Here is a 21,505-nt window from a genome sequence, read left to right as displayed (position 1 = left end):
GCAAATCAATTCACTTTTCTGTGCCTGAGTTGCCTCATCTATAAAACGGGGACTGAGATTGTGAGCCACGTGAGACAGGGACTTTGTCTAATCCAACTTGCTTCAATCCACCCCAGTGCTTAGTACTGTACTTGGCACATAGTAAATACTTGATAAATATCACAATTATTATTATTCTGTCAGTTTCCTTCACATCCAGCCATGAACAATAATAATGGTGATATTTCTTAAGTGCTTACTATGTGCCAAGCACTGTACTAAAAACTGGAGTGGATACAATATAAGTAGATCACACACAGTCACTGTCCCACATGAGCCTCTCAATCTGAGGGAGAAGAACAGGTATTTGATCCCCATTTTATGGATTAGGAAACTGAGGACCATCAGGAGTTCTCTTCCTTTGATTTTGGATTGTTAGAGTGTTAACTCCTTGAGGACGGAGGTCATGTCTACTATTTTTATTGCTTTCTCCCAACTGCTTAGTAGTGTTCCACACACAGTACAGTTCTGCACAAAGTGTTCTGCACACAACACTTAAGTATTTTTGATCTAACAATTTATTGGAGGCTCATAACTGCCCCTGGGTATTTTCCAGGCCATGCCCCGCTACTGGCCAAGATTGTGTCTATTGAGCTCCCACAAGATGCCGTACATTCTACTAAGCACTTGGAAAGTGAGAGCAAAGAAATGACATGTCTCTTTCCCAGAAGAGTTTGCACTCCAACAGAGAGACAGTCATAAGTACAGTGACAAATAAAATAATTGATTTTGTAATGGAATGTAGAGATGGCCAACTGTGAGTTGACCTCAAGGACCATAGGAGCCACCTGGTTTGGAAGCTTCCTTTCCTGGTATTTTTCCTAAGTGCTTAATACAGTGCTCTGCACACAGTAAGTGCTCAATAAATAGTATTGACTGGCTGAGTAAAATGTGAAGGGTTTCCCAAGATGGTGGTAACTCTGATGGGCAGCAATGGAAGAAAGTCACTAGTGAGAAATCGGATGGGGAGACAGTGGTGATCCATCCAGCGAAAGGTTGACAGACTGAGGTCACAGGTGGTTCTGGCTGCCCCTGATTACACTCTCTGGGGTCCGACCGGGGCCTGACTGTTTCCAGGGAGATGCCCCTCTGCTGTGAAGGATGACTCAGAAGCTGACTCAAGCCAGGTGCTTGATTATGTGATTGCTTCTCCGATGAGAACAATTAGTCCGAACACTGAGGTGGTTCTTCAGTATTAAAGCAGGCCACATCTTGCCAGGATTCAACAATGGACAGCTGAGAGGGGTGGGATGCACTGTCTATCTTGGCAGTGAGCTACTCTTCTGTAGCCTTAGGAGCAGTGAGCGTGGGGGAGTGGGAGGGGAAGGAAAGAGAAAACGGGCAGAGGGAAGTGTATTATCTAAACTGCAGCCGGTTATTAACAGAGCACTGTAATTACTCCTGGAAAAATGCTGTTAGAGGTGGCGGGAGTTGGAACAGAGTCCCTTCCCAAAGTTGGATCACTCCTGAGAGAACCTGCGAGAAATTCCACTGTCCTGATGTTCTGAGCAGCATCCGAGACCTGCTTGTGCCCAGATTTCTTTTTGTCTTTCATTTGTCTTCTTTTTTAACTCAGAAAAGTGGAGAAAAATGATTATCCGGTGGGAGAAGTATTCCAATCTTTTCCCAAAGACCCACTGGAGTGCCCTAACCCATTTCTGTGCCTCAGGAACTCCCCACTGGCTTCTAGAATCATGGGGTGGCACCATCTTGATCCTGCCCCAAAGGGTTTTCAGCACTTAGAACAATGATCCCCAACTGGTGTGCCACCGTCCCTTTCTGTGCTTGGAAACTAACTCCCCTCTAGCCTCTGGAATTATAGGTGTCACCATCTTGTTCCTGCTTCAAGGGGCTCTAGTTCAATGTTTTCTAACTGGTGTGCCATAATCCTCACTTGTGGCTAGGAACTCCCCACTGGCCCTGAGGACTGTGAGATATCACCCCTTCGGTTGTTAGTGAGCTTGCATGGGCACATATTCCCTCGCCAGGAAGAGCACTGCACATGCTCGGTCAAATCAAAAAAGACAGAGTATCCAAGTGGCAACCTCACGGCCCATGAGAAACAGTCTCTGAGCCACTACTCCCTGCCTGCTTTCCCAGGCTTGTGGCAGGGTGTGTGCATATGTATGTGAGTATATTTGTGTGCTCGTAAGGTTAAAGGTGGGATTCCCTCAGATTGTTTCCCATATGCTGGGAAGCAGGCATGGAAGCAATCTGATGGAAGAGTCTCCCCCTTCTCCCTAAATGATGATGACGGTATTTGTTGAGTGCTTACTAAGGTCAAGCACTGTTCTAAGCACTGGGGTAGATTCAAGGTTATCAAGATGGACACAGTTCCTGTCCCACACTGGGCTCACAATCTAAATCTGCATTTTACAGATGAAGTAACTGAAATACGGAGAAGTTAAATGATTTGCCCAAGGTCACACGGTAGGCGAGTGGCGGAGCTGGTATTAGAATCCAGGACATTCTGATTCCAAGGCCCGGGCTCTATCCATTATGCCACACTGCTTCAGGCTTAATGGCTGAATAGGTCACCTCGAGTGCTAAGACCTGAGGATGTCAGTCCCTGGAAGAGCTCAGTGCTCTGGAGCCTGAAATCTGAGGTGTTTCTAGAATAACCATATACAGGCTTTTCTGCCTTTGATTTTTTTCCCCCTTGAGGTTATCTCTGACCAAGCACTAGTCAGTCAGTCATATTTATTGAGCAATTACCATGTGCGGAACACTGTACTAAGCACTTGGGAGAGTACAATATAACAGTAAACAGACACATTCCCTGCCCATGAGCTTACACACTAGACCACTTTGCCCCTTCTCCCCTGGGAGTAGAATGTTTCTCCACTGGGAACCCCATCTTGGCTTTCAGCTCTTTGCACTTCTGCTGTATCCATGGAGACCGGGTCTTTTTACTTCTACTTGACGAATGGAAAAGAGGTTAGAACAAGGTCACAGGGTGATTCAGCTTGGATAAAAGTCCAAATTTCCTGACTGCCAATCCTGCTTTATATTTGTTTCACTCCCTATTCCATGTAGTGACATAAAATCTCAAATGGAAACATTAATCTAGAAACCTGATGCCAAAGGTTGAAGCAGCATGGCCTAATGGATAGACTTGGGTCAGAAGGACCTGGGTTCTAATCCTAGCTCTGCCACATGTCTGCTGTGTGAGCTTGGGCAAGTCACTTAACTTCTCTGGGCTTCAGTTACTTCATCTGTAAAATGGGGATAAGAGTATAAGCCCCACGTGGGATACAGATTGTGTCCAATCTGATTAACTTGTAACTACCCCATTGCTTAGAACAGTATTTGGCACATAGTAAGTGCTTAACAATTACCATAATTATTATCATTTTATTATTGTTATTATTTTTAAATGAATGGACATAAAACTTCTGGTCTTCCCCACAACACTGCCCATCCACACCATCATCATAATCGGTCGCATCTATTGAGCAACTACCAGGTACAGGCCACTGGACTAAGGGCTTGGCAAAGCACAAAAGTGTTAGAAACCACAATCCCAACCCTCCAGAAGTCAAAAGGAGCTGAGTTCTATTCCTACCTCTGCCATTTGTCATTTGGAGAAGCATTTGCCTTTGCCATTTGGAGAAGCAGCGTGGCTCAGTGGAAAGAGCATGGGCTTTGGAGTCAAGGCTCATGAGTTCGAATCCCAGCTCTGCCACTTGTCGGCTGTGTGACTGTGGGCAAGTCACTTCACTCCTCTGTGCCTCAGTTCCCTCATCTGTAAAATGGGGATTAAGACTGTGAGCCCCACGTGGGACAACCTGATTCCCCTATGTCTACCCCAGCGCTTAGAACAGTGCTCGGCACATAGTAAGCGCTTAACAAGTACCAAGATTATTATTATTATTTGTCCATTGTGTGGCCCTGGGCAAGTCACTTCACTTCTCTGGGCTCCAGTTAGCTCATCTGTAAAATGGGGATTAAGAACGTGAGTCCCATGTGGGACATGGACTGTATCCAATGATTATCTTGTATCTATCTCAGTGATTACTGCAGTCCTTGGCACATAGTAAGCACTTAACAAATACCATAAAAGAAAGAAATTTGATTCCCCATCAAGCAGAGTGCCTAGCAGCAGAGCCAGAATACTTTGCCAAAAGCCTCCTGCAGCCTTGGGTGCAGGGGAAAATTTTGGTGGCCGAACATGGTGTTCTGGTCCAAGCTCCGAACAGTCCCTCCAGGGATCCTGAGGATGTAATCTGGAGGCTGGCAAGTGCTGACTAAAGGGGAGAGAGAACCAACGATCGCAGAGGCCTCTTCTTTCAGCTCCCTTGTTCAGATTTCCCCAGGACTCTGAGCATTCCAATAATAATAATAATGTTGGTATTTGTTAAGTGCTTACTATGTGCCAAGCACTGTTCTAAGCACTGGGGGAGACACAGGGCAATCAGGTTGTCCCATGTGGGGCTCACAGTCTTAATCCCCATTTTACAGATGAGGTAACTGAAGCGCCGAGAAGTTAAGTGACTTGCCCAAAGTCACACAGATATTACCCCTGGGAAGGGTGGGGAGGTGGGGAGAAATGGTTCTTCCAGCTCCCAGATCCTAGTTCAGGGCCGGGCTACCCTGCTTGCCGTTCAGTTAAATCATTCTTAAAAAACTGAATAATAGTGGTATTGTTCTAGACTGTAAGATCATTGTGGGCAGGGAATGTGTCTACCAACTCTGCTGTACTGCAGTGTTCTGCCCACAGTAAGTGCACGATAAATGCGATTGATGGATTGATTAAGCGCTTATGTGTCAAGCACTATATTAAGGTAGATACAAAATTATTGGGTTGGACACATTCTTTGTCCCACATAGGTTTCAGTCTGAGAGGGAAAATGAATATTTTATCTGCATTTTCAATTGAGAAACTGAGGCACAGATGTATTAAACTATTTGGGGTGAATCACCACAACAAAGATTGGTGACCCGGGACTCAGAGGAAGCCCGTACCCAGCCAAGGGGCAAGGGGGGAGGAATTTTGCCCTGTGCTTCCCCTACTTCCTGGCTGAGCCAGGCTGGGCTCTGCCCAAGTCCTATGGTGGTTAGTGCAACCATTCAGCCCATTCACCCAACTTCTCCTGGCTTCTAATCCCTGCTCGCCGTGGGTCTGCTGGGAGACCTTCGGCAAGTCACTTCACTTCTGCTCTGCTCAAGGTCTGCCTCTTCATCAGGTGCTTTCTGCCCTGATTTAGAAGGGTGCGGGGGGGAAAACATCCACACCATGTTCTCCACTAGAGCAATGAGGGGGATGGTGGTGAGACTCCAGGCTGGGCTCAAGGTGAGTGAGAATGCTGCCTGGCGGCTGGCCAAAAAGCCACGGACAGAGATCTCTTAGCCATTCCTTGGGCAATCTAAATGCTTGTGCCGCTCCTGGGCCTGTGGGGCAAAGAGGCAGGAGGTGGGAGGAGGCAGGGTCAGCCAGTTAGTCGATCATATTTATCGAGTGCTTACTGTGTGCAGAACACTGTACTAAGCGCTTAGGAGAGTACAATATAACAGACAAACAGGTGTTACCATAACTTCTCTCTCCTCTTCTGAAAGCTGGACTTGCGTCTGCTGGATTCACCTTAAGGCAGTCTGGCCCCTAAACTGCAGAGCCGGGCACAAGTCTGGCAGCGAGGCTGGCTCTGAGCCCGGAAGCAGCATGACTTAGTGAGAAGAGCATGGGCTTGGGAGTCAGAGGATATGAGTTCTAATCCCTGCTCCACCACATGTCTGCTGTGTGAACCCGGGCAAGCCTCTTAACTTCTCTGTAGGGCAAGCCACTTAACTTCTCTGTGCCTCAGTTACCTCATCTGTAAAATGGTAATTAAAAGTGTGAGCCTCACGTGGGACAACCCGATTACCCTGTATCTACCTCAGTGCTTAGAACAGTACTTGGCACATAGTAAGTCTTTAACAAATACCATAATTATTTATTATTTTTTAATCAAGAATAGACAATGGCAGGTCTGATAGTATACCTTCTCGGAGGCATTTCCAGACAGCGCCTCTTCTCCCCCATTAGTAATTCCCTCATAACATGCTTCTTTTTCTTCTTATTGGTATTTGAGAAATACCTACTATGTGTTAAGCACTTTACTAAGCACTGGGGTAGAGATGAGCTAATCAAGTTGGACAGGGTCCATGATCTACTTGGGGCTCACGGGTTTAATCTCCAATTGTACAGATGAGGTAACTGAGGCACGGAGAAATGACAGGATTTACCCAAGGTCACGCAGCAGATAAGGGGCGGGCCAGGGATTAGAACCCAGGTCGTCTGATTCCCAGGCCAGTGCTCTTTCCCCTAGGCCATGCACCTGCTTTCCCCTTCCCCACCGGGGTCCTCACATCAAGGGAATTTAGCCTTCCTTCTTATGCCCCAAGCCTCCCGGTGTGTACCCCGGGAGTCAGGTCATGGGTTCTAATCCCCGCTCTGCCACTTGCCTGCTGTGTCACTTTGGGCAAATCACCAGCAGCGTGGCTCAGTGGAAAAAGCCGGGGCTTGGGCGTCAGAGGTCATGGGTTTGAATCCCGACCCCGCCATCTGTTAGCTGCATGACTTTGGGCGACTCACTTCAGTTCTCTGTGCTTCAGTTCCCTCATCTGTAAAATGGGCATTAAGACTGTGAGCCCCACGTGGTGCAATCTCAGTGCTTTGCACATAGTAAGCGCTTAACAAATGCCATCATTATAGAGAAGCAGTGTGGCTCAGTGGAAAGAGCCCGGGCTTGGGAGTCAGAGGTCTTGGGTTTGAATGCTGATTCTGCCACTTGTCAGCTGTGTGACTGTGGGCAAGTCACTTCACTTCTCCGTGCCTCAGTTACCTCATCTGTAAAATGGGGATGAAGACTGTGAGCCCCACTTGGGACAATCTGATTACCCTGTATCTACCCCAGCGCTTGGCACATAGTAAGCACTTAACAAATACCATCATTACCACTTCACTTCTCTGTGCCTCAGTTACCTCATCTCTAAAATGAGGATTGAGACTGTGAGCCCCAGGCGGGACGGGCATTGGCTCCAACCCAATTTGCTCGTATAATAATGTTGGTATTTGTTAAGCGCTTACTATGTGCAGAGCTCTGTTCTAAGCGCTGGGGGAGATACAGGGTCATCAGGTTGTCCCTCGCGAGGCTCACAGTTAATCCCCATTTTACAGATGAGGTCACTGAGGCACAGAGAAGTTAAGTAACTTGCCCGCAGTCACACAGCTGACAAGTGGCAGAGCAGGGAGTCGAACCCATGACCTCCGACTCCGAAGCCCAAGCTCTTTCCACCGAGCCACGCTGCTCGTATCTACTCCAGCGCTTAGTACAGTACCCTGCACATAGCAGGCGCTTAACAAATACCGTAATTATTAAAGTTGTGTGACTGTGGGCAATCACTTAATAATTATAATAATAATGTTGGTATTTGTTAAGCGCTTGCTATGTGCAGAGCACTGTTCTAAGCGCTGGGGTAGAATCAAGATGTCCCACGTGGGGCTCACAGTCTTAATCCCCATTTTACAGATGAGGTCACTGAGGCACAGAGAAGTGAAGTGACTTGCCCACAGTCACACAGCTGACAAGTGGCAGAGCGGGGACTTAACTTCTCTGTGCCTCAGTGACCTCATCTGTAAAATGGGGATTAACTGTGAGCCTCACGTGGGACAACCTGATGACCCCGTATCTCCCCCAGCGCTTAGAACAGTGCTCGGCACAACAAATACCGTAATTATTATAATCCTTGAGCCGAGGAGGAGCGGGAGGGAGGGACGGCGCCCCCGCTGGTGCAGCTTCTGGCCACGAGGTGGCAGCAGAGAGTCAACAATGATGACCGGCCGCAGCTGGGATGATTTAACTCCGCTTCCACCGGGATCCTCTTTCCTTCCTCTGGATGCTGCCGCCCTTTGGCCCCGGTAATTATTAATTAAACGAGTCATAAGCCCCGCACGAATCCCCTAAATGATCTCAAACGATAAGTCAACCGGGGGAATAGGGAGACTCCCTTTTGCCCACCTCGTAATAATAACGTTGGTATTTATTCATTCACTAGTATTTATTGAGCGCTTACTATGTGCAGAGCACTGTACTAAGCGCTTGGAATGAACAAGTCGGCAACAGATAGAGACAGTCCCTGCCGTTTGACGGGCTTACAGTCTAATCGTATTTATTAAGCTCTTACTATGTGCCGACCTCTGTTCTAAGCGCTGGGGGAGATACAGGGTCATCGGGTTGTCCCACGTGAGGCTCACGGTTCATCCCCATTTTACAATGAGGTAACTGAGGCCCAGAGAAGTGAAGTGACTTGTCCACAGTCACACAGCTGACAAGGGGCAGATCCGGATTCGAACTCATGATAATAATAATAATAATAATAATGTTGGTATTTGTTAAGCGCTTACTATGTGCCGAGCACTGTTCTGAGCGCTGGGGGAGATACAGGGTAATCGGGTTGTCCCACGTGAGGCTCACAGTCCTTTGTTCGAAGGGTAAATCATCATAATAATAATAATGTTGGTGTTTGTTAAGCGCTTACTATGTGCCGAGCACTGTTCTAAGCACTGGGGGAGATACAGGGTCATCGGGTTGTCACACGTGAGGCTCACAGTCCTTTGTTCGAAGGGTAAATCATCATCCTCATCATCATCATCATAATGTTGGTAATTGTTAAGCGCTTACTATGTGCCGAGCACTGTTCTAAGCGCTGCGGGAGATACAGGGTCATCAGGTTGTCCCACGTGAGGCTCACAGTTGATCCCCATTTTACAGATGAGGTCACTGAGGCACAGAGAAGTGAAGTGACTTGCCCACAGTCACCCAGCTGACAAGTGGCAGAGCCAGGATTCGAACCCATGAGCTCTGACTCCCAAGCCTGGGCTCTTGCCACTGAGCCATGCTGCTAAACGCTTGCTATGTGCCAATCACTGTTCTAAGAGCCAGTCTAGATACGAGGTAATAATAATAATAATGTTGGTATTTGTTAAGCGCTTACTATGTGCAAAGCACTGTTCTTAAGCGCTGGGGACATACAAGGTGATCTGTAAAATGGGGATGAAGACTGTGAGCCCCAGGTGGGACAACTGCACGGGAGCTGCAATAGCTGTGGCGCTGTCCCTCCCTCTCCCTCCCACGTGGGGCTCACAGTCTTCATCCCCATTTTACAGATGAGGTCACTGAGGCCCAGAGAAGCAACTTGCCCAAAGTTACACAGCTGACCAGTGGCAGACCCGGGATTAGAACCCACGACCTCTGACTCCCAACCCGGGCTCTTTCCATTGAGCCACGCTGTGGCTCGTGTGGTTCACACTCTTAATCCCTATTTTACAGAGGAGGTAACTCAGGCACAGAGAAGTTAAGTGGCTTGCCCAAAGTCACACAGCTGCTAAGTGGCAGAGCTGGGGTTAGAATCCAGCTTGGCTCCATGGAAAGAGCACGGCCTTGGGAGTCAGAGGTCATGGGTTCGAATTCCTGCTCCACCACTTGTCAGCTGGGTGACTGTGGGCAAGTCACTTCACTTCTCTGCGCCTCAGTGACCTCATCTGGAAAATGAGGAGGAAGACTGTGAGCCTCACGTGGGACAACCTGATGACCCTGTATCTACCCCAACGTTTAGAACAGTGCTCTGCACATAGTAAACACTTAACAAATACCAACGTTAGTATTAGAATTCTGATTCCCAAGCCCCTGCTCTTTTCACTAAACCACGCTGCTTCTCAGGAAAAGGAAGCAGGAGGCAGATTCGTGTTTGCGAGTGGGTGAGGCTGGCACCCTGCAGCTTTGTATGGCACAGAGAAAAGGGGGAGGGACAACAGGGGAATGGGCTGGGGAGAGGCCATTAATGGGCAACTTCACCCTTGCCCCTCTGAATGGGTTGAGGGGAGATCTTGCCTCCCTACCTGTCTCTCCTGAAGGGATCTGGAAAAAGGTTAACTCTTAGGGAATCTCCCCACTCCCAAAGCCTCCTCTATTCTGCTGCTTCCTCTAACTGTAATCTATTTTAATAATAATAATAATGTTGGTATTTGTTAAATGCTTACTATGTGCCGAGCACTGTTCTAAGCGCTGGGGTAGACACAGGGGAAACAGGTTGTCCCACGTGGGGCTCACAGTCTCAATCCCCATTTTACAGATGAGGTAACTGAGGCACAGAGAAGTTAAGTGACTTGCCCAAAGTCACACAGCTGACAAGGGACCAAGTCGGGATTCAAACCCATGACCTCTGACTCCAAAGTCCGTGCTCTTTCCACTGAGCCACGCTGCTTCTCTATTGTCCGTCTCCCCTATTTGTAAACTCCTGGAGAACAGACATGTATCTTCCAACTCTATTAGGGTGCAAGAGAAGCAGTGTAGTGGAAAGAGCACAGGCCTGGGAAACAATGGACGGGAGCTCTAATCCCAGCTCCACCACTTGCCTGCTCTGTGACCTTGAGCAAAGCACTTAACTTCTCTGTGCCTCAGTTACCTCATCTGTAAAATGGGGATTAAGATTGTGAGCCCCAGAGAAGCAGCGTGGCTCAGTGGAAAGAGCCCGAGCCTGGGAGCCAGAGGTCATGGGTTCGAATCCCGGCTCGGCCCCTTGTCAGCTGTGTGACTGTGGGCAAGTCCCTTAACTTATCTGTGCCTCAGCTGCCTCATCTGTAAAATGGGGTTTAACTGTGGGCCTCGCGCGGGACAACCTGATGACCCTGTATCTCCCCCAGCGCTTAGAACAGTGCTCTGCACGTAGTAAGCGCTTAACAAATACCAACATTATTATTATGGAGAAGCAGTGTGGCTCAGTGGAAAGAGCCCGGGCTTTGGAATCAGAGGTCATGGGTTTGAATACCAGCTCTGCCCCTTGCCAGCTGTGTGACTTTGGGCAAGTCACTTAACTTCTCTGTACCTCAGTTACCTCATCTGTAAAATGGGGATTAAAACTGTGACCCCCATGTGGGACAACCTGATCACCTTGTATCCCCCCAGCGCTTAGAGCAGTGCTTGGCACATAGTAAGTGCTTAACAACTACCACCATTTTTATTATTATTATGTGGGGGACAGACTGTGTCCAACCAGACTAGCTCATATCTACCTAGTACCTACTAAACACTTAGAAAATGTCATTCAACATTCTCCCAAGGACTTCCTACAGTGCTCTGGACATAGGAAGTGCTCAATCGACCCCACTGACTGATCGACCGATTTAAATTTTAGCAGGTAGGTGACACCTCTGGGGAAAAAACATCTGAAATGCCAGAGGTGTGACTGTGACTTGAAGGCTCTTAGCCCCATCAAGTGCCTGAAGCAGGAATTACATAGCACCCCGGGAAGTGGGGAGGGGAGAGTAAATTCATTCACCCAATAGTATTTATTGAGCTCTTACTATGAATAAATAATAATAATAATCTTGGTATTTGTTAAGTGCTTACTATATGTAGAGCACTTTTCTAAGCGCTGGGGGAGACACAGGGTCATCAGATTGCCCCACGTGAGGCTCACAGTTAATCCCCATTCTACAGATGAGGGAACTGAGTCCCAGAGAAGTGAAGTGACTTGCCCACAGTCACCCAGCTGACAAGTGGCAGAGCCGGGATTCGAACCCATGACCTCTGACTCCTAAGCCCGGGCTCTTTCCACTCAGCCACGCTGAAATGGCTCTTCTCAGTCACTCTCCCTTAGACTGTACACCCATGAGGGTCAGGCACTGTGTCCAACCTGATGACTTGGTACCTACCCCAGTATTAATACCACTATTTTCCTCATGTAGGCACTCCCCACTACCACCTCCTACCAGCAGTAGGGTCCAAGATCAATCAATCAGTGGTATTTATTATGTACTATACTATCTCTGGGCATCGATTAGACTGTAAGCCCTTCAAAGGGCAGGGACTGTCTCTTCCTGTTACCGATTTGTACATTCCAAGTGCTTAGTACAGTGCTCGGCACATAGTAAGCGCTCAATAAATACTATTGAATGAATGTCACTCCCCTCCTTAAAAACCTCCAGTGGTTGCCTATCAACCTCCGCAGGACATAAAAACTCCTCAATCTGGACTTCAAGGCTCTCCATCACCTTGCCCCCTCCTACCTCACCTCCCTTCTCTCTTTCTACTGCCCACCCTGCACGCTCCGCTCCTCTGCCGCTCACCTCCTCCATCCCGCCCATGCCCATCCCGCCCACGTCTCCTCATCTGGCCCAGTTCCCTCATCTGGCCCACATCCTCCCACTGTCCTGGAATGACCTCCTTCCTCACCTCTGCCAAACTAATTCTCTTCCCCTCTTCAAAGCCCTACTGAGAGTTCACCTCCTTCAAGAGGCCTTCCTAGACTGAGCTACCCCTTTTCCCTCTGCTCCCTCTGCTCCCTCTCTTCTCCCCCTCCACCCTCTGCTCCCTCTCCTTTCCCCCCTTCACCTCCCCTCAGCTAAGCCCCCTTTCCCTCTGCTCCTCCCCCCTCTCCCTTCCCCTCCCCTCAGCACTGTGCTCATTTGTATACATTTTTATTACCCTATTTATTTTGTTAATGAGGTATAGATCCCCTTGATTCTATTTATCATGACTATGTTGTATTATTTTTGTCCATCCGTCTCCCCCGATTAGACTGTGAGCCCGTCATTGGGCAGGGATGGTCTCTATCTGTTGCCGAATTGTCCATTCCAAGCGCTTAGCACAGTGGTCTGCACATAGCAAGTGCTTAATAAATACTTTTGAATGAATAAATTATTTATTATTAATAATAATAATAATAGTGTTGGTTTTTGTTAAGTGCTTACTATGTGCAGAGCACTGTTCTAAGCGCTGGGGGAGATCCAGGGTAATCAGGTTTCCCACGTGAGGCTCACGGTCTTCATCTCCATTTTGCAGATGAGGGAACTGAGGCACAGAGAAGTGAAGTGATTTGCCCAAAGTCACACAGCTGACAAGCAGAGCCGAGATTCGAACCCATGACCCCTGACTCCCAAGCCCGGGCTCTTTCCACTGAGCCACGCTGCTTCATTTATATTAACATCCATCTCCCCCTCTAGACTGTTGAGGGGCACTGTGGGCAGTGAATGTGTCTTTTATATTGAACTCCCCTGTTTAGTACAGTGCTCTGCATACATTAAGTGCTCCAAAAATATGATTGTCCCACCATCGACCCCTGCCCCACCTCCTACCTCTGGCCTGGAATGCTTTCCCTCCTCACATCCGCCAAACTAGCACACTTCCCCCCTTCAAAGCCCAACTGAAAGCTCACCTCCTCCAGGAGGTCTTCCCAGCCTAAGCCCCCCTTTCCTTCTCCTCCCCTTCCCCTCCCCATGGCCCTGACTCACTCCTTCTGCTCTACCCCCTCCCCACCCCACAGCACTTGTGTATATATGTACATATTTATAATTGTAACTCTTTATTTTTATTAATGATGTGTATATATCTATAATTCTATATATTTATAATGATGCTACTGATGCCTGTTTACTTGTTTTGATGTCTGTCTCCTCCCTTCTAGACTGTGAGCCCATTTGGGGCAGGGATTGTCTCTATTTGTTGCTGAATTATACTTCTCAAGTGCTCAGTACAGTGCGCTGCACACAGTAAGTGCTCAATAAATAGGATTGAATGAATGAATAAATGACACATTCCCCGCCCATAATGAGCATAGATTCCAGAGGGAGAGACAAGCAGCATGGCATAGTGGATAGAGCGCGGGCCTGAAGTCAGAAGGTCATGAGTTCTAATTCCAATTCAACCACTTGTCTGCTGTGTGACTTTGGGCAAGTCACTTCAGTTCTCTGGGCCTCCATTACCTCATCTGTAAAATGAGGATGGAGACTGTGAGCTGCACGTCGGCAAGGGAATCTGTCCAACCTGATTAGCTTGTGCGCACCCCAGCGCTTAGTACAGTGCCTGGCACATAGTAAGTGCTTAACAAATACCCTTCTTCTTATTATATATATATAGTACAGTATATAATTTACAGGGATGCACATAAGTGCTGCAGTCCTGCGTCCAAGCCGAAACCCCCCGGCTTGGCCCTTGTGTGAGTTCCTCGGTGGCCGCCAGGATGGTCCCAGGAAGATCCCGCGGCAGGGGGCTGCTTGAAATGGTGAACCGGGCGGCAGATGTCAGCTGACAGGCAGCGGTGGCAACTGAGTGGCTGGCCCCTCGGGCCTCTTCGTCCACCCAAAGTGGATTGGTCCCTGCCTCCGTGCGCAGGACTGAAGGGGAGGGATTCCGCTCCCTTAATTGCTTTTATTTCTCCTTAGCTTCAGGGCTTTTTAAATTGAAAACGGAAAACACCAGTGGGTGCTTAATAATCTAGTGCAGCACTTAGCATTTATATAGCCCTTTGTATTTCTTTCCCAAAGTGTGAGTTAATCCCCCTGGGCAGCGGTGTCAGCTGGGTGACCGACTAGACCTGACTTCCCCTGGTTATTCAGTGCAGGGCAGAGCACTTTCCCAGGCTGTGTTTACTCCCGGTGAGCCGGGTTATTTTGGGGTCTCCGCTTCTCAGATGGGGGGTAGTGGCTGCTCTGAGGAAAGTGACTTCCAGAGTCACCAATCGATCAGTGGTATTTGAATGCTTACTGTGGGCAGAGGAGTAGTATTTGAATGCTTACTGTGGGCAGAGGACTGTGCTGAGCACTTGGGAGAGTGCAATATATCAGAGTTGGTAAACAGGTTCCCTGCCCACACCGAGCTTACGTCTTACATTCGACTGCAGCACCCCTGGCAGAATCACTACGGGCTGCACAGTCTCCTGAGGAGCAGTGAACGGGTCCCACTCCCTTCTAGCCCACATGAGCGAATAGCCAACAGGTGAAGCTGAATGTTCACTCCCCATCTGCCTTTAAGCCTCAATTTGCCTGTTTCTCAAATGGGGCTAACCAGGGATGATATGATGGATTCAGCCATTTTACACCCTTGAGGAGGTTTAGTCCTGCTGAATGGGGGCTGTCACTGCATTTTTACAACTTTTGTTAAGCTCTGCTTTTGTGCCACGCTCTAAACTAGGACTGAAACAAGATAGTGGGGTGGGGCACAGTCCTTGTCCCACATAGGGCTCACAGTCTTAATACCCATTTTATAGATGAAGTAATTGAAGTGCAGAGAAGTTAAAAGATTTACTTTAAGGTCCTCTGACTCCCAAGCCTGTGCTCTTTCTACTAAACCATCCTGCTTCTGGGCCTTCATCAATCAATGACATTTATTGAGGGCTGTATGCAGCATTTGGGAGAGTACAATACAACTGAGTTGGTAGCATGTTCCCTACTCACAATCAGTTTAAGGACCCAGAGGGCTTGGAAATACTCTTTGCATGCTGCCAATCTGCTCAAGTGATGTACTGGATTGAGGCATTGTAGCAAGGGGGTTGGAGTTTGAGGAAGTGGGTGGGATTTAGGGAGAGACTGAATTTAGGAGAGCCTGTGTTGAGAAGACTGGAGTGTTTGGGGAGGGAAGGTGGGAGACTGCTGTATGCTGCCTTGCAGGGAACTGTGAGCTTCTCCTCTAGTATATCTAGGGAGGGGATGAGGCAGTAGAAGCAGCAAGTCAAGACCCTACATCTGCCTCCCCCCTTGTCCCCAAATGTGAGATGACCCGGCCCCCCATGAGAGGCCATGGTTATTACTGACCGTGGCTCAGCTAACTTGGTGGCAGAAACAGGGCCCTGCTTAGGGCAGGGTGAGTTTAGATGAAAGCTGTGGACCCTCCACCCTAGCTGAGCCACTTGGTCCATGAGACTACTAATGATAATTGGGGCATTTAAGCATTTATGTTCCAAGGGCTAGGGTAGATACAGTCTCTGTCCCCCAGGGAGCTCACAGTCTAGGAGGAAGAGAGGACAGGGATTGAATCCCCCTTTACAAATGAGAAAAATGAGGCTAAGTGAAGTGGTTTGGCCAAGGTGACACAGCAGGCAAGTGAAAGCAGGGTGGCCTAGTGGCTAGTGCATGGGCCTGGGAATCACAAGTTCAGGGATTCTAATCCTGACTGTGCCACTTGTCTGCTGTGACCTTGGGCAAGTCACTTCATGTCTCTGTGCCTCAGTTACCTCATCTGTAAAATGGGGGTTGATACTGTGAGCCTCATGTGGGATAGGGACTACGTCCAACCAGATTTCCCTGTATCCACCCAAGAGCTTAGTATAGTGCTTGGCACTTAGTCAGTGCTTAACAAATACCATCATTATTATTATTACACTGCCTGGCACATAGTAAGTGCTTAAGAAATTATTATTATTATTCCACCCCCTTTCTCAAGGTCACCAAGAGGCAAGTGGGAGCATAAAATAGTATGAGTAGACTCCATCCCTGACCTGGGCAAGCTGACCATCTGATGCAGGACATAATAATTGTGGTATTTGTTAAGCACTTACTGTGTGCCAGACACTGTACTAAGCAGTGGGGTGGGTACAAACAAATGGGGTTGTACACAGTCCTTGTCCCACATGGGGCTCACAGTCTTAATTCCCATTTTACTAGGCACCTGAGATCCAGAGATGTGAAGGGACTTTCCCAAGGTTCCATAGCAGACAAGTGGTAGAGTTGGGATACCATTAATCAGGGGTAATTATTGAGCACTTGCTATGTGCAGAGCACTGTACTAAGTGCTTGGGAAAGTTAGCAGACATGTTCTGTGCCCATAATGAGTTTACAGTCTAGAGTCTACTAGGGTATAAAGCTTGGATGTGCATAAGTGCTGAGGGTGACATGGAGGAGGCCTGAATGCCCATGTGCCCAGGTGGTACAGCAGTGCTCCAGCTAAAGTCCTCTTCAGGATAAAGATCTCCTGTATGTGGCTAAGAAACCGCAGGCAGGAAGTTATTCTGTCTGAGGGTTTGTGGTGGTGACACTCTCCCTGCCCCCCCCCCGCTTATCACCTCAGGGGACTGAGAGGATTGAGGGCTGCAGATCTTCCTTTGATCCTGAGGAAAGGGGTGGTGAAAGAGGGCTCTCATGGGGGTGTGGTGTGGCTTATCTCTGGCATCAAATTGCTGTGTGCTAACTTGGAAGTGTATAAAATAACAGAGTTGGTAGACACGTTCCCTGCACACAATGAGTTTACTAACTAGATGAAGAGACAGACAATAATATAAATTATGGATATGGACATAAGTGCTGTGGGGTTGAGGGAGGGGTGAATAAAGGGAGAAAATCCAAGGGTAAGGGTGATGCAGAAGGGAGTGGGAGAAGAGGAAATGAGGCTTTAGTCAGAGAAGGCCGCTTGGAGGAAGTGTGTTCAGTAAGGTTTTGAAGGTGAGGATAGTGATCGTCTGTCAGGTATTACTATTATGGTATTTAAGTGCTTACTATGTACCAGGCACTGTGCTGAGCAATATGAAGAGGGAAGGCATTCCAGGCCAGAGGAGGATGTAGGTAAGAGGTCAACATTCATTCATTCAGTGCAGCGGAACTAGCCTATGGTCTGAGTTGCAACATTGTCAGGGGTCCCTGCTGGTCAGGCTGGGTGACCCCAGGGCCCTCAGGTCTCTGCATGTGCCCCACTGCAGTCAGATTCTACCTAGTTATCTTCTCCACATCCTGCCTCTGGCCTGGAACACGGTACCTCATCATACCCCCAGATAATTACTCTCCCCTACTTCAAATTCAAAGCCTTATTGAAGGCACGTCTCCTCCAAGAGACCTTCCCTGATTAAGCCCTCTTCCTCTTCTCCCACTCCCTTATGCATCACCCTAACTTCCTTTTATTCATTCCCTTTCCCCTCCACCCCCACCAGCCACACAGCACTTATGTACATCTGTAATTTATTTATACTGATGTCTGTCTTCCTTTCTAGACTATAAGATCGTTATGGGCAGGGAATGTGTGTTTATTGCTGTATCACACTCTCCCAAGTGTTTAGTACAGAGAAACAGCGTGGCTCAGTGGAAAGAGCACAGAGGTGGGAGTCAGAGGTCATGGGTTCTAATCCCAGCTCTGCCACTAGTCAGCTGTGTGACTTTGGGCTAGTCACTTAACTTCTCGGTGCCTCAGTTACCTCATCTGTAAAATGGGGATTAAGACTGTGAGCCTCACATGGGACAACCTGATTACCTTGTATCTACCCCAGCGCTTAGAACAGTGCTTGGCACATAGTAAGCACTTAACAAATACCAACATTATTATTGCATACATTAAACACTAAATACAATTGACTGTGCAGAAGAAATCCTGATCTCTGGGTCTTATTCTGCCCATTTCAAGCCTCTTCCCCTCCTCCCTCCCTGGAAGCATAATTAGCATCCTTCATCTGCATCACATCTGCATCTATTACTCTGCCCTGCCCTGTTAACCCCTCTTACCTTATCCAGTGGGTTTACCTGGAGTTTGGGGGTAGGGAGAGAAGGAGAGAGGGGCATCATTCCCGGGAATCCTGCCGGTTTGGGAGCAGCTCTGTTGACTCCTGCATTGGGAACCCGGCGGAGCACTGGGAAGAGCGATAATGGGAAATGAAGCAGCTGAAATAACAAGACCTGTTTGACTTTTCTTCCCGCTCCCCTGGCACAGAGCAGCTGTTGCTTCAGCAGGTGATAATTAGCGCCCAGAGTGGAACGGCGGTGTGTTCAGAGTTGAGCTGGAGTTCAGATTCAGCCCGTTCTCTGGGTAGCCTGCATTCGTCTAAGGAGTGGAGAACAGAGCTATGCCCGGGGTAGGCTCTGACCTGGTGGGCTGGAGGTCATCGGTAGGGCCCAGCAAGGCCTAACCCCAGGATATTCCCCAACTCCAGGGAAGTAGCAGCCAGTGAGTTGCTGACCTGGGCCTGCTGGGCTGGGCGGGAAGCCAGGTCTGAGAGGTTGTGCACTTACTGAGAAAGGGACTGGAGAGAAATTGGATTCCAGGCTGTGCCCTATGCACTGGGGAAGAATCAGAGGAAGGGGAGGAGGAAAGTGTGTGTGTTTATGTGTGTGTGTGGTGGGGGAGGTGAGAGGGTGTGGGCATGGCGGATGGTGAGCTGGTCGGCTTGGCCAGATCATAAGGTGTGAATGGGGTCCAAGTAGGAGGGGAGGGCTGTGCTGTACTGGGGGACGTCTGTTAAATGTCAAGCCTTAAAGGAGTCTTGATTGAATCTGCCCAGCGACAGGAAGCCTAGTCAGGGCCCTGAAGAGGAGAATGATGCGCACAGAATGAGGTGTGAGGAAGATGATTCTAGCTGCTGGCTGGAGTATAGGCCAGGGAGAGGAGTGGCTGCCTGAGACAGGGAATTTATGGGAATTTATGGGCCCAGGACTCCCAGGGCCACTCCTAATAATAACTGGTATTTATTAAGCGCTTAATATGTGCCAAGCACTGAACTAACACTGGGGCAAACACAAGATAATTAGGTCCCACATCTGTTGCCGAATTGTACATTCCAAGCTTTTAGTACAGTGCTCTGCACATAGTAAGGGCTCAATAAATACTATCAAATGAATGAATGAATGTGGCTCACTGTCTAAGTAGGAAGAAGAAGAGGTATTGAATCCCCATTCTGCAATAAAGAAACTGGTACAAATAAGTGACTTGCCCAGGGTCACTCAGTAGGTAAGTGGTAGAGCCGGAATTAGAAACCAGGCCCTCTGATTCCTAGTCTTGTGCTCTATCCGGTAGGCAATGTTGCTTCTCACTCCTCCCAATCAATCTTATTCAGTGAATACTTACTGGGTGCAGAGCACTATACTAAGTGCTTGGGGAAAGTACCATACAATAGGGTTGGTAGAGGATCATTAGCATTGACTTTTGGGATAGGGCATGCCCACCTGAACACATCTGTGGGCCCCGGTTACAAGGCTGCATGAAGAAGCCTACCCCTCCTTCCTCCCCCAGTCCCCCCACCCCAGATTATAGCCCTTTGACTTGACCCAAGTACTCCACTGAACTAAAATCTCCAGGTTGGGGGCAGGGTTGCTGGCCTAAAGGCTAAGAGAAGGATCCAGAGCCTGTCACTTTGGAGACAATGCCCCAGGCCTCCATTTTCCAATTAGCCAGGTGGAATTCAGTCTCTGAGTGTTCCCCTCTAGTTGTCCCCCTCACCCACCTCCCACCTTTGTTTCCCCTCCCCCAGGTTGTTGGGACCCTTTCGACAGCCTCAGGTGAAGCCCGGAGGGGTGTTGGAGGAGGGGGAATCCACAATCTATGGGTAGACCTGGTGTTTTCCCACACCCATCCTGCTTTGAGCCTGACTTACTCCTCCCAACCCTGGTGTAGGAGCAGACCCTCCAAGATACCGACTCCTGGGGAACCCACCCTGACTCCCAAAGGGAAATTGAGGATTACTGCCCCATTGTAGTCAATGTGCTGGGGTGGAGAGGGCAACGGGAGGGGTGAGACAGGGGTCATCTCTCTGGAGACTTTGACCCAGCTAAATCACAAAAGGGAAGGAGTAGAGTGGAGTGGAGGTGGAGCCCCAGGGGAGTCAGCCCATGCTAGGCTGCACCTCAGCCCCTCTCTCAATCAATCACTTGTATTTATTGAGCACTGTACTAGGCACTTGGGGGAGCAGAATATAACAGAGTTGGTAGAGGTGTTGTTCCCTGCCCACAAAGAGCTTACTCACTCATTCAGTATTCTGATTTATTCATCTTCTTTCCTTCTTCTATCCTCCACCCCTTTCTTTTATCCACCCCTCCTTTCCCCCTCCCTACCTATATCCTTCCATTCCCTACCTTTTTTCCCCCTGGTATTTGGCGAGTGCTTACTATGTGACAAAAACTGTGCTAAACCCTGGGGTGGGTGTAAAATAATCAGATTAGACACGGTCCCTGTCACACATGGACCTCACAGTCTAAGAAAGAGGATGAACCAATATTGAATTCCCCTTTTACAGTTGAGGCACAGAGAAGTTAAGTGATTTGCCCAAAGTCACACAGGAGCCGGGATTAGATCTCAGGTCCTCTGACTTTCAGGCCCTTGCTCTTTCCACTAGGCCATGGTGCTTCTCCTCCTCCTCCCTCCCTCCTCTTCTCATCCCTCAAACTCTGCTCCCTTTCCCCTCCAGTACCGCTAACCCACCCTCTCTCTTCTCTTCCCCCTCCCTCCCAGCTTCAGTTCTTACTTCTGTCTCTCTCTCTCCCTCTCTCTCTCTCCCCCCTCCCTCCTCAGGTGATGCTTTGCTGGGGATGACATAGACTCAGAGTCCTGGCACACACACCGACGAGACGCAGATGTGACTACTAAAGGAACTGTTTCCCCCCAGTAAGATCTGACAGCAAATTAACTTTAATCGCAGCCTCCATATGGGGCTGATTTTTTGGTTGAGCGCCACATGGCTTCAAGGTTGAATCAAGGGGATCTGAGCTGGAGAGCAAAGACTGGGGAGCCAGTTTAGGTAACGGAGAAATGGCATTGTGCCTCCCCCCAGAACTCAACTTCAGCCCTTTCTTCAGTTTTGTCAGAATTTCATTTCTTGATATGAGATGTTGACTCTTCAGTGAACTTTCTCTCCACTCTGGCAGTGAAAACATTTTTAGGTGGTTGTGAATTTGAGGGGGGCAGTGAGGCTGAAAGGAAGGGTAGGGGTGTTGAAGGGTAGGGGTGTTTGTTTCTGCCCCATG

This window comes from Ornithorhynchus anatinus, chromosome 11 (genome assembly GCF_004115215.2).
Source record: "Ornithorhynchus anatinus isolate Pmale09 chromosome 11, mOrnAna1.pri.v4, whole genome shotgun sequence".
In the NCBI taxonomy this organism is placed as follows: domain Eukaryota; kingdom Metazoa; phylum Chordata; class Mammalia; order Monotremata; family Ornithorhynchidae; genus Ornithorhynchus; species Ornithorhynchus anatinus.
The sequence above is the reverse complement of the archived record's forward strand: the minus strand, read 5'-3'. Positions refer to the sequence as shown.